Raw genomic sequence first — 6,429 nt, 5'->3', positions numbered from 1 at the left:
CAACAACAACAACAACGCAGAGATGTGGCAGCCGGGGCGCGGACGCGCAAAGCTGGCCGCGGCGATGCTGTTTGGTGCAGACGCTCCGTGACCAAACCCGAGGCGGAAACCAGGGGGTACTGCCGAAGGGAGCATCCAACCGAGATTATATCGTCGAATTATATGGGGAAACTATCCAAAGTCTTAATTCCTCTAGGGGTCCCTGGCTAAGAACAAAACAAAAACCTTGAATTGATTGAGGCAAGTCCTGTGACGTGGGATGAACACTAGACCCCAGATGCATCCTTTGCAGGTGATGGTAACACTATAAGGCGGAGATGCGCTAAGGAGCTTTTCGGTCGGTTTTTCTAAGTGCAAAATTGTAGCTAAACACATTTCCTTCTAGGAAGCAGCCGCCCAGATAACATGACTACCTTCCTAATGTTAAGAATTCTTAGAGGGTGTAGCGTCTACAAAAGTTTTTACAGGGTCTCCATTGTGTAGCTAGAGAGAAGGACATGCCAGGCTAAGGCACTGTTAAGTCCCCTCGTGTAATGCGCACTGAATGCCATCATTCAAGAATAGGTGTTGCTTTGTATAGTAAATCTAAGTCACACAGAGCTAAGCTTGGCTGTCCTTTCATGAATAATATCTCAACTTTCCGTCTGCCCTCAAGAAGACAAACTGCAGTGTCAATATTCTGTTCTTTGGGAAAAATAAATCGTTCTTTTCAGAGGCCTGAGGTGCTCAGGAATGAAGTCGACGAAGCATTCACGTGAGGATATGTTGGAAGATGGTGCAGGTGTGGGCTGGCTTAAATTACTTGCTTTTGTGTTTTTTTCCAGAGGGTCAAACGTAGGATCTGGTCTTAGGAGAGGCAGAATAAAATGCTCACATGCCCGGCCTCAGATGGGGAAGATCCCTAATAAAAACCTGATACCGAATTAACTGATGCACCCTGAAAACCAGGTTTCTTCCGGCATGCATGTCGCCTGTCCAAAAGCATTTCATACATGCATTCAGTTACTCAAATGCCCTGACCAGTTCGAGGATTTCCACAAACATTTATTAGAATGATGAGTAAAATTTGCCATATTCAATGGCAAATTGTTGAGCAGGATTTTCCTTATGTAACTTTTAGGAATATTTAAGACTTTGGGAATTAGTGGTGTGGTTAAAATAAAGTGCTAGAATTTCACAGTTAATTTTTTGAACGGACTAGAAAATACTAGCAGCATTACTCGAGAGGTTTTTTTTTTTTGTTTTGCTTTTTGTTTGTTTTGCTTTTTAATTAAATTTGGAACAATGAACTAAGTGTAGAAAACTAAATCCCAACAGCCTTCCCACAGCATTCGTGAGCTGACTCTGTGGTTTCCTGAATGATTTTTCTATATGAAAACGCTCACTGGCCTTTTTTCTCTCTGATTAATTAAATACATAAAATGTGCTGCATGAAGATCTGTGTTTTGTTTCATGTAACCGAATTCCTTGCATACCAACATAAGACGCTAACAGCTATGTTGATTATATTCCCTAAGTATCAGTCATTTAAATAAATTCCCTGAATAGAATTGACCTCATTACATTGAATCATAGGACATAAACGCTACTGTACACAATTATACAGATCAGTAGTAGTCTTTAGTCATTAATAACTAGACATATAAATGTTCTGGGTTGAGGGAGAGACTGTAAATCTATCTTGTATAATTTTCTAGCCATCTTTTAATATGAGGTAAATGATAGCATATAAACAACGTTGGGAACTTTATTATAAGGGAATACTTTTCTTTAGTGTCGGAGATGCCTATGAGAGCAAATGTTTTTGTAAGGGCTTGGAGAGATGTTAAGTTTGATAACAACAGAAGGCATTTCGAACTTCACAGAGTAGTTCTCGGAGTATTTGCAGCATTTTATTTTTGAGGAACACATTTCAAAACACAAAATCATCATGACAGATGTTTCAGCTTTCCATAACCATGCATCTGCAGGTAGAACAAGAAGTTATGTTGCAAATAAAAACTAAAGGCTGAGATCCAGGTAAAGGGCATTAAAAATTAAGTATATTTTCCTGCCATACTTGGCAGAAAAAAAAATCATCTATTTTGTCCAAAGTTCCTGCAGAACTTTCTGCTTTCAGGAGTGCCCTTTCCAGTGGGGAAGCCACCCGGAGACCCCCTCGCCTCAGTCTTTCACAACTGCAACTGTGTGTGTGTGTGTGTGTGTGTGTGTGTGTGTGTGTGTGTGTGTGTTTTCCATCTCCATTGAGCCCTTTGCAGGGCAAAGAAATAAGGGAAGAATGAAAATCTTGAGCTACCCCAACACACGCACGAGGACTTCTAGTTCATTAATCAGAGAATTTAACTTATCCCCCTTGCTATTCATCTGAAATTAATTAAGTGTGTAGAATTACAAGGTGGGTGGATCCGAGACAGCAGGCCCGGCTTGGACTAATCAAGAGGGCGCATGTTGAATGAGCACAATTTAGTTAAGGTTAATCCAGTGAAGATGATCCCTCCCTGGTCTTAATTACTCTAGGTGATAGATTGTGGAATGGGAAGGAAGGGAAATTCGGTCCTACCGAATACCAGGGCTGTCTAATTGAATTGAGCTCTCTGTTTTCACAGAGGCCAACTGTTTTCATGCTGAAAGAGGACCACACTCTCCGAGTTCTTGTTTAAGGTGGTAGAGGGGAGAGGAACAAACCAGAAACAAGACCCTGTATATGTTTAAGAAAAATAAATGGGAACCCAAAAGAGATGCTTCTAAGGTGTTGGTGAGAATGTGCCTTGCACTCCAGACCTGTGCCTTGAAGCGCTGTATCACAGCTCAGTGACTCTTTGTGATTTCTGCGGGTGCAAGGCTGGTGACGCAGCCCTGACTTTTCTGAATTCTCTTCTGACTGTTGAAGCTGGTCAGTGGGGCTGAATCCAGAGAGACGGCATGTTTGTACCTAGAAGACTCGGCCTTAATGAAATCAAAACGGTGAATCTCACAAGCATCATCTTGTGCAGAATTGGAAGCCGGATCCACACGAACGCACGCTTTATGGTTCTATTTACAGGACTCTCAAGAGCCGCACCAAGCTGGAGGGTGACAAAGCAGGGGGGTCGTTGCCTTTGCGGGGAAGGCTGAGCGCTGCAGGGCCTTCGGGGGCTCAGCAAAGGCCCTGTTACACTACACAGGTGTGTTCACTTTGTGGAAATGCACCGGGTTTATGAGTTTGTCAACCTATGATTTGTGCATCTTCCTGAGTGCAGGTCGTTTCAAGGGGACAATACCAAGAAGCAGGGGAATGGAATGGAAGAACAGTACTTTTTAAAAGGTAGAAAAAAAGAGGAAATGCGTTCATTCAAAGGTATCTTGTAAAACTATGATTTGCGGGGTTTGTTTTGTCATGTTAGCATATGCACACCCACAAGCACCCGGACTTCACCAGCCACTTGGAGCTTTCTTGTTCCTTTTGCACGTGGTTATAAAGGAAGATGTGTAAGAAACTTAGGCAAAAGAACACATCCCGTTTATTCTTTGTCCCCATCTAAGGTGCGATGCTTCCTCTACACCCCCCACCTCCCCCCCCTCACCCAAGCGCATTTTCTCCATGCGCATGTATTAAAAAATCATCAGATGATTTCCTTGTTTTCGGTTTTGTGATATATTTTCTGCTCAAGAGGGGATATCTGTTTCTGATTTATTAGCATTTGATCCCCTGGTTTCCTGCCATTGATCAAGCCTAATACTTAACTCAGCTGATGAGTTTTATATGAAATCTGATATTTCAGGAAGAGGAAAGGTTGAGCCCATTTTTAATATTTTTTTCCCTTCCTCTGTTTCAGAGTTTGACATGTGTGCGAGACACCTAGAACAGCCGACGCGCTTTCTCTCTTCCTTTCTTTTTAACCGTGTCGCCCTGGTCTCAAACGTTGGGGAGGTGAAACCCACAAGTGTCCCCGGAGCCGATGCTGCTCGGGTGTCCTCTGCGTCCTGTAAACTGTAGATATGTTTACACCCTCCCGCCAACACATGGCCTCACCCCACTCCTGACCGGCTGTCCGCCATTCAATCTCCAGCGAAGTCACGGTCAATCAGGTCAACTCCGTGGAAACATCTGTATTTGATCAGTTTGCCTAAAACGGGACCTTCCTAGTGCGGGACTTTCCCTGAAGTCGGCTGTGACAACAGTCGATTCACCAGCGCTGCTGGAGCCTCCCTGAGGGAAACTTCTGTCTTCATCCCCTTCGGAGAGGACTCGATGCTCAGCGAAAGGCGGCTCGATCCAACCCAGAAGCATTTGCGCTTCCACCGCCCTCCACGCTGGGCAGAGTCCACCATGCTGACTGGGAAGACGCTGTCCTGGTTATTGCTAATGCCGAGTGATTTGCTCCCCTCCGTCCACATAGGAGCCAGGAAGCTGGGGCAAGTGGAATCTCCACCATTGCAGATGCTGGTAGGGCCCATCCTGGGCTCTGTGATGCCCTCCAGTGAGGAGGGACATCACCCTCCACGTGTGTCCCGTTCTCCCTGCTGGCCCCCCTCGCCTCCGTGTTGTATGGCCAGCATGCCCTCCCACAGGACCCCCAAGGGACAAATCGAGAGCCCCCTTTCCTCTATAGCCCCTAAGCAGTCTTCGCACCATCTTGTGGCCTCAAGGAAGGACGCTGATCGGCAGGATCTGGATGCGTGGTAATCGCCTCGCGAGAATGAGGTGAAAGTATCGCGAGAATGAGGTGAAAGTATCGCGAGAATGAGGTGAACGTATCAGCGGAAAACGATCGGAGAGTTTGGTTGTAAACATTAAAATTCCACATCAGCCTTTGGCCTGTGTTCATTGAAATGAGGGCCTTCGTGCCCTTCCTTCATCGCTAGCCAAGTGCTGACAACATTTTTGCAAAAACTATATAGGTGTGACTCGCCTCCACGGACTAAGAGGATAGAGCAAGAGCCTGAAAAGATGAGACCCTCTGATTTTCACTGAGGGGGTGCTGAGGACAATAGCCAGCGAGAGGGAGGCCAGGGACGCAGAAGACTGGCCTCATCTTCAGGGAACTGTCAGTGTGGCTGAGGGGGACAGCGTATCCATACCTGGAAAAGGTAACTAACAGAAATAAGCATACCATCTCAGGTAACCAGTAAGCGATACAACCACTGCTGTGCAGAGCCGCCTTCCTTCCCCGTGGACATCACATCAGGATTGGTACTAGGCTGGAGGCTGCAGCCTCTGTCTCTTGCTGCCTGGGGCTGCGGCCTCCCCTGGTCCCCCTTCACTAGCCCGGTGGTGAAGTCAGACACACCTGGGCTCTCATCCCTGCGCTCCACCTGACGGACCTACTCTGTGCCATTGGCTCCTCGCCTGTCAACAATAGGAACATCTTTGGGACAGGTTGACCCAGCAGTTCAATGACAGCACACGTGCAAAGTAGTCAAAGCAATGCCTGGCGTGTGGACATGCTCAGCGCGGCCAGCGATCACTGCCCTTCACATCGCTGCTGTTCCTCCTCCCTCCCACAATTGTTTTGAAATTCTTGAGCAAGCTGCATTTCTCATGCTCCCCACTCCCAAGTCTCCTGGCTCTCTCCAACACCACTTGATTGGACAGGATGGAAACATTTTCCCCTGGGTGCCAAATAAGACTGTCAAACGAAAGGACAGCCCCTTTGTTTGCCCACCCACTACAGAGAGATTAACTTTTAAAGGTCTTGCAATGGGTGTCGAGATACTCCCTGCTACGAATGCCAACGTTTGGCCCCAAATGTCACAATTCTGGAAAACTTGATCTTCTTGCATACGTTTTTCGCTGGCTTCGCGTGGGTCGGGCAGTCTCACCCATCTGTGCTTCTGAGTCAGGTGATGGGCAAAGAGCCCCTGTCCCTGCCTCGTTCTCCAGCCGTCTTCTTTCTGCTCAGGCCCCGGCTCAGCCCAGGCGTTTGCTTCCCGGCAGGGTCTCCCATTTGCTCTTCAAGATGACACACATCTCTTTGCCACCCCCCTCACCCCCACCCCCCGCAACAGCTTTCTTCTCCAGAAAGTTCAAGTTGTTCTTTTCTGCTCTCTGGATGATACCGGCCTTTCCTCATCATTCGCCTTTGTTTCAACTGTTTGGGTTGGTGTGTTTACATTTAAACCCTGGTGGTCATCTTGAGGATGGCAAGCATTAGCCGTCGAGAACTCTTGCTTCAAAAGATTTCTCCCTTTGGTTTGCTCCCCACACCAAGTTCAATGTACTCCTGACCTCGGTTGGCTTCCCCGGCTTAGGCTTTCCCCAACCACGATGCTTATCCCAGGGAGGTGGAGGTTGTGGCCATGGTTCCTGGCCTCCCTCGGTTCATATCTTCCTCCTTTTACAGATCCAGCAAGACATTCCAGAGCCTTCCATCACCTCCTTTTTCGGAGTCACCTCCCTGCCTGGCTCCACCAACTCAAATTCTCAGCCCCTTTCTGGTTAGTGTGCCC

This window comes from Echinops telfairi, unplaced genomic scaffold (assembly GCF_000313985.2).
Source record: "Echinops telfairi isolate 266 unplaced genomic scaffold, ASM31398v2 ScPeMD7_7475;HRSCAF=8513, whole genome shotgun sequence".
Taxonomy (NCBI): Eukaryota; Metazoa; Chordata; class Mammalia; order Afrosoricida; family Tenrecidae; genus Echinops; species Echinops telfairi.
The sequence above is the reverse complement of the archived record's forward strand: the minus strand, read 5'-3'. Positions refer to the sequence as shown.